Consider the following 13,444-nt stretch of genomic DNA (forward strand, 5'->3'; position numbering starts at 1 on the left):
CCAAGATCATCCATTTTTGTCGTAAAACCAGCTGTACTAGTGACGTTACATTAACTTTACACGGGAAAAGCATAGAAGTTGTAGATAATCACAAATTTCTAGGAATGATCTTTGATAAGAAATTGAACTGGAACTGTCACTTGAAACAGGCTAAAGCAAAATCAATGGCAGCTGTTAGAATAATTCGAACTTTGTCTAACACAACTTGGGGATCAAATAGAAAAACTCTTCTCACTTTACATAACACTTTGGTGTTGTCGCGATTAGAATACGGTAGCATCATATATAACTCGGCATCAGCAACACGGTTGAAACAGTTGGACCCTGTACATCACCTAGGTGTTAGACTAGCAATTGGCGCTTATCGCACAAGTCCTACATTAGGGATCCTATATTAAGAGATGTGCGAATACTTTTCCAGACAATTTAGCAACGCTGTTACTTTCGTAAACAAACGCTGCCAGCACTTGCCGTGGCGCAAAATGTTGGAGCTCGAACATGACTTTGCGCATAATGGCATTTTCAGATTTCGTTATCTAACGTCCAACAGTGCATTATCACTAGAATAAAAGTACAATACAAATGAACAAAGTACCATGCATAAACTAGACGACTTCATCTTGCCAATGTAAAACAAATTGTTTATTCGACAAAACTTTTCGTATTTTTTTTTCCTTTTTAATCGCAATACCTTTCAATCCGCAGCAATAACAATGTTCATTTGGCTCAGCTTCTGACAGCTCTCAATGTTCGATTGGCTCAAGATGGCCGCTTTCGCATATCTCTGAATGTAGGATCCCTATCCTACATTAAGCATTCTATGTGACGCAGGTATGATGCCCCTGTCGTATAGAAGAACCGTGCAAACCTTAGTCTACGGCACTAAAGCACTAGCCTTGCCATCCCACCCATTGAACGAAAAGCTCTCAGTTCCAAGTCTTTCTTCTCGATCGAAAACATTTCACTCATTAGTGTATCGCTTCCAGAATTTTTGTACAACATTCGAGATTGATGCTACTAACCTTCACTGTCGCGGATTCCTCCCTATACCTCCATGGACCATCGGAGAACTCAAAATAGATTCGCTGACGACTACGATCCCAAAAATGAATATGTCCCCTCTAATGTTTCAAAACGAATTTTTTTGTAAGGTCTCTGAATACCCAGGCTATTATTTCATTTATACTGATGGATCCAAATATGTAAACAGTGTCGGCTGTGCCGTATTTAGCGAACAATATCAAAAGCAGCTTCGCCTACCGGATAACTCAACCATATTTTCGGCAGAATTAATTGCTATTATCAGCGCGATTGAATATGCCCTAGAAAATGATACATATTTCAAATACCTTATTATATCTGACTCAATTAGCTCACTTCAAGCATTACAGAATCCATTTTCCGAGAACGCGTTAATCCAGGATATACTATTACTTTTAATGAGAATTAAACAAAAAAATAAGGTGGTTAATTTTTTATGGGTTCCAAGTCACGTAGGGATCTTTGGAAATGAAATGGCTGATCAATTGGCAAAAGAAGCCACAACATGCCAACAATACCTAGAAACAATTACTCATCATGACCTCATAGTATTTATTAAACATATTGTGAAACACAAATGGCAGGACCATTGGGAAGCTTTAGAGGGTAATAAGCTACGTTCAATTAAAAGCACTACATCTCAATGGAATACCTCGCTTTGCTCGCGGAGACAGGACTCAGTCATCTTGGCTCGGCTAAGAATTGGTCACACGAGATTAACCCACGAGTATGTTTTCAAGCGTGAGGATCCTCCGGAGTGTTCAAATTGTCAATCCACATTAACTGTTGAACATATATTGAATTCCTGTCCACAATATGCAAATGCCCGTAGTAAATATAACATAACCAGCCAAAACTTGTTTGACGATTTTGCAAAAAATGAAAATTTGTTCAAGTTCCTAAAAGATACAAAATTATATAATGAAATTTGACTTTACTGTTCACATAGAGAGATAAGTTATTTATATGTTTAGTCTTAAGAATTCTTGTAATTGATGATTGTAATAATGTTGAATCGCAGATGCAAATAGCCATGATAGAGCTACGCATCGTAAATAAACTTATTAATTAATTAATTAAAATAGAACTGTGCAATAAAAATCCTATTCGACTAAATGCTGATGTCATATTAGAAATTTGGAGACAGTACTCGTCGATAGCAAATCCTTCCGCACGCGATGGCATATGAGCAAGTCAAACCACCTTCCTTTTGCCAGTGAAGATATAGGGTATGATGGGGCAAGATGGGTCGCCTAAGGCAAACCCTGAATATCTCAAAACAGAAACATGTTAATTCAACTCTTCAACATGGATCTATAAAAATAGCTCATAATTTGTAAGCCAGGGGTATGAAATAACAAAAACTCCGCTTTTTATTCCATTTCGAGTCATTAAAGTAGAAGTCTATTTTTCTGTCAATCAAAAAATGGCGGGGTAAGATGGGTCAAACAGCGGGGCAAGATGGGTCACCTTTAAATACTGCAATTAATATTGTTTTTATTCCCAATATTGAATTACACACAGATAGATAGCTTTATTGCCAATGATTATATTGAATAAAAAATAATGTTTAAGCCTTGGATGATGAAATGGCTCTACATTTAAAAATGTCTGCAAATTCTTATGAAAACAAGCCGTCTAAGTATAGCTTTCTTAAAAACAAAAAATATGCATTTTCAATAAACAAATTAACATCATTATTACAAAAGTAACCTTAAAATGATTAAACCAGCAATGGAAAAGATGTTTTGAATACGAACCATGCCCTTCAGTATGCGCCTTCAGTATGCGCCCCCATCTTGCCCCATTTGTAAGTTCACGTTAGAATGTCTAATTTTCGATCAAATTTATTTTTTTCAACGCAGTTAGTATAACATCACCTACATTACTTATAATACGTTCACTCTGAAAAATCTTCACGTCATATTTACCTGAAAACGAATGTGGTTCTCATCCACCATACTTTTCACGTAAGAGTGACCTGAATGACAAGTAACCTGAACAAATTTTAGTTTCCTTGAGTTACGTGATTTATCCGGTGACTCTGACTGGATCTTCCAGTACTATTGACGTGAAGCTTGAAAGTAGTTACGTGTTTGATCAGGTGAACCTGACGTGATTTGTACGTACTGGTTACGTGAAATTTTAGTGAAAGCTACAAGACAGCAGGTAACCACTACATGTTTTGAAATGTATTGCAATATAGTGATTTTGGAATGAATACAAAAATGAACAGGGACTGCCCATAAAAGGGAATCTTTTTCGCGTTGTTGATGCATTGAAACATTGAAATGCCGTCATTTGGTCATTGCGCTTTGGAGTTACCGCAGAAACACTTTTGAAGAAAAAAAAAGTTATCGGCGGATGTTGAATGAAATTTATCAGATTTGTTGAGAAATGACATCAAATTTTAAAACCAGTTTTTTGCTCGAAAATTGCTAATATTGCCGCTGTTAATTAACCAAAAAGTAGTGGAACAAAGACTACAAATTTTATACTAACGCGACCGGAAAACTGTAGCTCTAGACTTCCACGCAGCTTCTTTTTCTTTTACATCATTTTTCAACGAATCTAATAAATTTTAACCGACCTCCGTTGTTTTTTTTTTGCAAGGAGGAAAAATGCAGGCACGGAAAATCTCCGCCAAGATGCACCTGAAACATCACTTACCTCCGCGAAGCCTAATTATGTTTAGGTTATGTATCTGTCATTCTTGTTTACAATGCAGGTCGTACGCAAATGCCGAAGCTGCATTCACACTAACACAATCTCACTTAAATTGTTTACGTGTGTATACAGTCATATTCGCCAAGATTTTTAGTAAAAGTTACGTGAATTTCAGGTGAGTGAGGTATCCTGTCAAATGACAGCTCAGAGAAAGGGACAACTAGAGTCCATCGAATCATGCTATCTCATGTAAAAGGTTTCTTGAGAATATACACTACTATACGCCGTCAGTTTATTATCGGCTCTCAACTAAACAGCATCTCTAATCCTACTCCGAAAACCCATCATTTGGACAGTACAGTTTGGCGACGAGGAACAACTTAATTGTGCCCAGAAAAAGTGATTGTCGAGCCCGGCATTAGATAGGCATTTGGGAAACCATCCATAGCGGAGCAACTGCCTTAGGATACGATACTGCGGGGTGGAGATTAGCATTCGAGAAGTCAAACACTTGGAGCGGCGAGTTAAATCTTCACCATATTTGCAAAAATTTAAGGTATTGTGGTTTGAGGTAAATTAGTGTGAAACAGCAATGGTGAATCTGATTTATTGCTAATTTGGCAATCAGTGCTACAATTTACGCCATTTTGGTATCGTGGCTTTATTCATTTACCTATTATTCACCCTAACAATACATCTGACACCAAGGGGGAAGACGCTGAGCACAATTCAATTTGTGTTCGTTCTATTTTTTGTGACTATTTGTGCCACCGTGTGCCATAAATTGTGCCTCACCTTAAGTATGACATTTTGTCATTTTGACAATCCAAAAATGTTGGCAACACTTCTAAATGTCAACATCAAGTTACCTTTTGGCGGGATGAAAAATATCAGAACCATAAACACGCGAATGCTTGTTCGACGTAATTAATGCGACAAATCAACGGATTGAAAATCTTGCATAGGTAAGTTTGACAAATGAGTGCCTTGGAGTTGGATGATGTCTGACCGGAATTCAAGCAAGACGAGGCCAGAGGTTTGATACTGGTGCTCCAGGAAAAGATAAATCGTTAGCAACAATGATCTGGATTGTAGCAGCGTCAACACATTACTTCCGGATGCCAAGAACATCACAAAAATACCATTGATATTATACCTTTTGTGTTATTCTTCGAATCCGGAACTAACCCGTTATTGCAGTCGTAAACCAAGAAATTTAACAATACGGCGGTTCATAAAAAGCTGTTTTGGTTTGGTGACAAGAGTAGTAAACCAGAATAGGGTAAATGGATAAAAAAATAGACATTCTAAAGCAAGATATTTATGTTTTATACATTAAGATTTATGTTATTTCTTTCTAATTATGTTCCTTAAGCCTCTTCACAATTATATAACCAAAAATTCCTCCTCTATGCATTAAGTAACCCAAGTAACCAAAAGTTACTTTAAGAGTACACTTTTCGTTTAATCAGCTGATTGGTTACTTGAGTTACGTAATGCAACGGAAAGGCAATGGAAACAGCAGGATTCGACAGTTAGCCCATAAATTTTCTGTCAAATCTAGCCGTTTCCAACACTATCCCGCTATGAATTGCGTTTGGGTCTCATGGAGGTCCATGCCAATATCAATAGGAACGATTGAAATATATACACTTCGTTATTTACAGTCCTGTTGATCAAATTGAATTTTATGATGCCTGCTGCTGCCGTCAAATGGAGATACCGCGTGACTGCCGTGAATATTTACGTGTGTTGTCAACTGTGCGCGGTTTTTTTGGCAAGGTTGCCGGTATTTTATGTCCTGATCATTCAAATGTCAAAAGTGTGCCGAGTGTGCCGCATCGAGTGCCACACTTATGAATCAAAAACTATAAATGTGTGCTTGGAACATTGTGCTCAGCGTCCCACCCCTTGTCTGACACCCATTATATGCGAACAAACGAAAAGGCCTTTTCGATTCTTTCAGGAAAACTGACAACAAAGGACATACAAAGTGTTTTATTCTACTTATCAATTGATTCTTTTGGATATTTACACTGTCTTATTGGAAATTCTAAAACTGTTTTCTCTATCCAATTGACGTATAGAATTCCATTGGAAAGTTGCGAGTGGTGCGGCTACTCAAAGAATTAAATCAAAGTGAGCTTTGCTGTTTCTGCTGCCGAGTGGAAAAAGTGACACCTGGGAAAGGACGTGGATTTCAGAAGATTTAAAACTGTTCCGAATATCGGCTATAACTGGACAAAGTGGAGACGATCGGTGTTTCGGATTACTTCAAGTGGCCGCCGAAAGGACTGACGAACCATAATCCAATCCACTGGCTACGTGCAGTGCGCTAGTATCTGTTGTAGAAAAGAACTGAAGTCGGTGAGTCCGTTTTAATTGTATCTTTACTCAGTGAGCTGATTTTGATTTTGTTCATAGCTCCGCAGTACGCATTTGCCTCGTTATTAGCCTTATCCACAATTCATAATATGTCTAACGTGAATGTAACTACTACCATTGAGCCTTATCGGAAGGGTATGCCATTCGGCGAATGGGTAGAGCGCTTAGAGTTTTATTTTTCCTTAAATGAAGTTTCTTCTACGGCAAAGAGGGCATATTTCATAACCCTCAGTGGCCCAGTGATATACCATGAATTAAAACTGCTATTTCCTACGACTGCTTTATCTACAGTGTCCTATGAGGACATGGTAACTAAACTTCGTACACGGTTGGATAAAACAGAATCTGACATAATTCAGCGGTTGAAGTTCAACAACCGTATACAACAACCCGAAGAAACGGTTGAGGATTTTGTTCTGTCAGTAAAACTGCAGGCCGAGTTCTGCTCCTTCGGTGATTTTAAAGATTTGGCGATAAGGGATCGCATTTTAGCAGGAGTTCGCGAAAAGTCGCGTAGGGAAAGATTGTTAAATGAAGAAAAATTAACTCTTGCGTCTGCAGAAAAATAATTGCAACGTGGGAGATAGCAGGAAAGAATAGTAAAAACTTGAATAATAGCAATGATGGTCCATTTGGCCAAGTTGCTTCTTTGAATCATCCACCTGCAAGGGTTGGATCCAGCATGGGGAGACTTTTAGCTGCTCATAATCTTGCGAGGGAATACAATAGTGGAGCGTCAACAAGTTCGCCTAGAGCTTCGGTTAAGGACAGGCTTGGTAATAAACCATATGATAAGAGAGTAAATAGTAGATCTGGAAGGCAAGATTGGAGGGAAACAGAAAAATTTAGACCAGGGCAATGGCGATCAAAGCCGAATCACGCAGATGTGATATGCCACTTCTGCGGAACAAAAGGACATATCAAAAGAAAATGTTTTAAATTAAAGAACATGAGACGCGACACTGTCCACATGGTGGACACCTACGACCAGGAAACCAGCATCTCAAATCTGCTAAACCGTATGCGAACAGACGACTCAGATAGTGACACAGATGATGGAGACTCAGGTGAATTAACTTGCATGATGATTTCTTCTATAAATAAGATTAGTGATCCCTGCCTCATAGAACTAATGGTTGAGGGCAAAAACTTGCAAATGGAAATAGATTGCGGTTCTTCAGTATCGGTTATTGGTAAAGACCATTATTTTTCCTTATTTAATACACCTCTACAAAATTATACCAAACAACTGATTGTGGTTAACGGGGAAAAACTTAAGATTGTGGGAGAGGCAGTTCTGTCGGTGGTGTTCAATGGAACGGAAGCTAGAATGAAGTTATTGGTTTTGAACACTAATAATAAATTTACCCCCCTACTGGGCAGAACGTGGCTTGATGTATTTTTCTCTAAATGGAGACATTTTTTTTCGAGTACTATGACAGTGAACAACTTGATTGAGAACAATATTATGGAAGAAGTAAAAGATATTAGGCGCAGATACAAACATGTTTTTATAAAGGACTTTTCGTCTCCAATCAATGGTTTTGAGGCCGAATTGGTGCTAAAATCTGATATTCCTATATTCAAGAAAGCATATGATGCTCCGTACAGACTAAGGGAAAAGTCCTAAGTTATTTGGAAAAACTAGAGAATGAGAAGGTGATTACGCCCGTAAAGACAAGTGAGTGGGCATCACCCGTAGTCATCGTAATGAAGAAAAATAATGAAATAAGATTGGTGATTGACTGTAAGGTGTCAATAAATAAAGTTATAGTTCCCAATACGTATCCGCTGCCAACGGCACAGGATTTGTTCGCAGGTTTGGCTGGATGTAGAGTTTTTGCGCATTAGATTTGGAGGGGGCATATACCCAATTAGCATTATCAGAGAGGTCTAAACATTTTATGACCATAAACACAATAAAGGGATTGTATACCTATAATAGGATACCGCAAGGAGCAGCATCGAGCGCATCTATTTTTCAAAATGTTATGGATCAAGTTTTAGGAGATATTGAATATGTTTATTGTTATTTGGATGATGTGTTGATTGCAGGGATAAATATTGAGGAGTGTAGAAAAAAGTTATATCTGGTGTTGGAAAGATTGCAAAATGCGAATATTAAGGTTAACTGGGAAAAATGTAGATTTTTGTTACAAGACTAGATTATTTGGGGCATGTTTTAAGCGAAAAAGGTCTGCTGCCATGCGAAAAGAAAGTTGAAACTATACAAAACGCAAAGGTGCCCAAAAATACAGCCGAATTAAAATCATTTCTTGGACTCATAAACTATTATAACAAATTTATTCCTCATTTATCAGCAAAGCTTTCGTATTTGTACAATTTATTAAAAACAGGTGTGAAGTTTCAATGGGACGATAATTGCAATAAGGCATTTCATGAAAGTAAAAGATCATTGTTAAGGGCAAATATTTTGGAGTTTTACGACCCCAAAAAGCCAATAATTGTTGTGTCTGACGCATCGGGATATGGTTTAGGTGGCGTAATCGCCCATGTGGTTGACAATATGGAAAGGCCAATTAGCTTCACATCGTTCTCATTAAATAATGCTCAGAAATCATACCCTATACTGCATCTGGAAGCGTTAGCCCTGGTATGCACCGTAAAAAAATTTCACAAATACTTATATGGACAGGCATTTACGGTTTATACGGACCATAAACCATTGGTTGGCATATTTGGAAAAAATGGTAAACATTCTATATACGTGACAAGGCTACAAAGATATATTCTGGAATTATCGATCTATGATTTCACTATTCAGTATAGACCGTCAGCTAAAATGGGGAATGCGGATTTTTGTTCGAGATTCCCTCTGGAACAACCGATACCTAGTGAATTTGATATAGAACATGTAAGAAGCATAAATTTTAGCAAAGAGTTTCCAATTGATTTTAAAGTGGTTGCAAGGGTAACAAAGTCGGATGTATTTCTTCAAAATATTATGGATTACATGAAAAATGGGTGGCCAGAGAAGCCTGGAAAATCGTATGTGGACGTTTTTTCGAACCAACACGATTTGGAAATAGTGGACGAGTGCCTTTTATATCAAGAGCGAGTGGTAATACCACAGATTCTTCAGGCAAATGTGTTGAAACTATTGCATGCCAATCATGCTGGCATGGTCAAAATGAAGCAAATGGCTAGGCGCACAATCTACTGGTTTGGAATAAATAAAGATATAGAAAAATATGTATCGCGATGTGAAGAGTGTAATAGTATGGCAATTCCCATTAAACCTGCAGAAAAAATTCAATGGATTCCTACTGACAGGCCGTTCAGTAGGGTACACATCGACTTCTTTCATTTCAACCATCACACATTTTTACTTATTGTGGACAGTCACTCGAAATGGGTAGAAATAGATTGGATGAAGACAGGTACTGACTGCGGTAAAGTCTTAAGGAAATTGATAGCATTTTTTGCCCGTTTCGGGTTACCTGATGTTTTAGTCTCTGATGGTGGTCCTCCATTCAACTCGCATACCTTTGTTGAATTTTTGAAGAAGCAGGGCATAAATGTGCTAAAAAGTCCGCCGTATAATCCATCAAGCAACGGGCAAGCAGAGCGGCTGGTACGAACAGTGAAAGAAGTTCTTATTGGAACCTGCAATGCTGGAGTTGAATTTGGAGGACCAAGTTAATTTGTTTTTGTTCAATTATAGGAATAGCTGTTTGACGCTTGATGGTAAATTCCCATCGGAGAAAGTGTTCTCATTTAACCCTAAGACAATTATGGATTTGCTTAATCCAAAAAAATACTATAAAAATCATTTACTGTCAAAGCCTAATCATAATAACAAGAATGATTACATTGAAACTAACAAGCAGATGCATGACCCTCTATATAACCTGATGACAGGTGATGTGGTATGGTACAGAAACAATAACCCACATCACTTTGCACGATGGTGTAAAGCGACCTTTTTAAAACAAATTTCCAAAAATACCTTTCAGGTGGAAATTGGAAACGTTCGCCTAATGGCGCATCGTCATCAGCTAAAAGTGGTTACTAATGAAGCAGCTGCGATACCGAATCTGACGCTTTCCTTCCAAAACGAAACAGTGAGCTGCCGGCTAGCAGTGAGGACGGGGAATACGAAGGATTGCCAGATTCAATTCAAACAACATCGAAGAACAGTCGGAAGAGAAGCCGCCCTGATGCTGCGCTCGATTCTACGCCAGGGCCTAGGCGTTCGAAAAGAAAACGAACGGCAAAGGTCGACCTCGAATTTGTATATGATTGATTAAAAGTGCATGAAGCATTCTCAGAATAATGAATCTAAATTTCAAAATAGTATTTTGACTCGAAATTATTAAAATTATTTTTAGTGTTAAGTACAAAAGCAAAATTTTAATCTAAGTTGTTAAGTGTTATGAATTTAGCGAATGATCTCTTTTGAAAGGGAAGAACTGAGGTATCCTGTCAAATGACAGCTCAGAGAAAGGGACAACTAGAGTCCATCGAATCATGCTATCTCATGTAAAAGGTTTCTTGAGAATATACACTACTATACGCCGTCAGTTTATTATCGGCTCTCAACTAAACAGCATCTCTAATCCTACTCCGAAAACCCATCATTTGGACAGTACAGTGAGCATTACTATCGTCACGTAACAATCATCGTTTGTTCAAGACAGACGAGTTACGTGATTTTTCACGTGAATATGACGTGATGATTTTTTAGAGTGTAAAAATGTTTAAATTTCACATTGCTCGACGAGATTACACGTTTTGTAGAAAGTGTGTTTCGCATAAGAAACAATGATGAAAAATATTTTACCTTGCCATACTCTACCAAAATAAAATTTTATCATCAAATCGAGTGATAATAAGATGCCCAAAAACGGCCCTGACCCATCTTACCCCGTGACCCATCTTGCCCCGCCTAACCCTATCAGCTTCCACACTGATATTCTTCCCTCCCCCTTCATACGGGAGCTTGGCAAAAGGAAGGTCGTGTGATATGTGCCATCACAAATATTGCCCTCCGCTCGCTTTCAAATCGACTTCTATAAAAACATTCTTCATGCCTGCCGTATCCTAACGGAACTATCAATTCTATACTTTCGCCTCTAATTCTATCATGAACATGTACGTCCAAATTTGGAAGATGATATTAGCATTTCCATATCATTGTAAATCGTTTAACTTCACGTAGAAGTAACACACACGAAATCATTAATTTAGTGAACGCACATTGTTCACCTCTGTGGCACTGTAGTCTCAACACCAGGGTTCATAATGCTCACTCAATCTCAGGAGCACATGATTTTCCCTCGCGACAGTTTTCGGGAAAGAAAAACAGCCTGGAGAGTGATAACAATTTTTCGCTCACTTCGATTGCCGCTGAACGTTGGTTTGCTCTTTTTTTTTATATATATTCGGGTCTTTTCGTGGCATCATCAATGCAAATGGTAGTAGCTTATGTGGAACAAATAACTTAACGCTTTCATACAGATAGCGTGGTGGTGTGGCTAAAGTAAGCGCATCCCCACAGCTATTATTGTTACTATTCTGGGTTCGAATCCCGGCGCGGCCATACAATTTTGTAATTGTTCTGCGATAATTCTCGCGAAAAGTGAGTGAGAGGTGAAATTAATGAAACGAAAAAGGATTTTCATCTAATAGGCAAGATTTTCGTTCATCTTCCAATGCTAATTCTAGAGAAAAGATTGATGGGTGAAAGATGATCCTCAACATAAACAACGAAACAAGATTATCCCTTGGCCCGAAAAACGCTTGCTTTGGTCTCATTGAAACGAAAAGTCGAAACCCTGCTCAACACTTCTTCTTTCTTCAGGCCGAGTACCGTGCGGCAAAAGCCGTGAACCTTTTCGAATGACGACTTCACCGGGAAACTCGAATAGTCAATACGAACAGTATTTTCTCGCCTCATCGCGGATCACTAAAACGCGCGACGCGGCACAGACGGAATCGAACTTTAACCACTGTAATCGATCACTTGACTTTCCAAGATCGCAATCGGAAACACGTCTGCACGTCTCAGACAGAAGCTGAGCGGTAACTATACTCACAAAATTTAAGAATAGGCATAATAGACACAATAGCACTTGATGAAACTTAAGCACGTTAAAAATCTAATGGCTGTCAATGGCTTCACACGTTTAGCCAATTTAAGGTACACTGGATTTTGTTTTTACACGATTCATATTTTCTCAATTTTCCACTCATCCTAAATGCTTAACGCATATCAATTATCATGTGATTTTTCTTTGATTTATTTAAACATGTTGCGAAGAGTTTGGTGGTAAATTGAAGTCACACGATCAAAAACACGAGCGAAAAAAAATCGTGTAAAAACAAAATCCTGTGTATTCTTTTCCGAATTATCACTTAACACATGTTGACATAACGATACAATTTGATACGCACAATTATTTATCAACATTGACCAGAAAATACAGGAAATGAGACAATAACATTTGTATGTAATAGCATTGAATTGGATAATGGTAATGGAAGATTTAAGGCAATTTTTGTGTTAAACCCACTGTTCAGTTTATCGATCTTAATATTTTAAAACCAGAAATCAACTAGTGAACAGATTTTAATAGCAGTCTCTTTAAAATTTCAGAGCAAGGATTTTTTTCCCTTCTTTTGGCGAACTTTTTTTTTTGGAACATACAGTCGAACACTACATTTCACTTAGATATGCTTAACAAAGACCCAATGTCCCAATGATATCTATCTGAGATTTTAGCATTTACTTGGAATATATATATATATATATATATATATATATATATATATATATATATATATATATATATATATATATATATATATAGCATTTTGGCCTAACTTCATCTCCTTTGACGGTATTTAAAAAAAAAGCAAACAATTATAATCTAATCACATATAACCGCATTTCTCGCGCCATTGTGTTTGAAATAACCGAACAATACGTCACCGATCGATTCAATTATTTGTATTACTCAAGAAACAAAAGAGAATAGCGAGGATAAAGACAATGTTGCGTTCTATTTTATCTGCAACAAACATGGAGAGGTAATTGTTCACGTAAAAAAATTTAATGTTGTTTATTATTAATATTTCTAATACTTTTTTGTCAAAGCAGGCGCTTAATGACATGTATAAGAAAAAACTTATACATCGCATTAGTCACATACATTCGCAAACTTATACTTTTCATTAACTTATGAATGTTATTAGCTTTTTGATATGGGATCATTCATTATGTGGCATAATGAAGAGTATAAGTATTTTCGAATGGTTTTTTGCCATAACATATAAGGTTATTTTTTTACGTGTTGTGAACTTTTCAAACTGTGATAACTTGTAGCGT

Source organism: Armigeres subalbatus, chromosome 3 (genome assembly GCF_024139115.2).
Source record: "Armigeres subalbatus isolate Guangzhou_Male chromosome 3, GZ_Asu_2, whole genome shotgun sequence".
In the NCBI taxonomy this organism is placed as follows: domain Eukaryota; kingdom Metazoa; phylum Arthropoda; class Insecta; order Diptera; family Culicidae; genus Armigeres; species Armigeres subalbatus.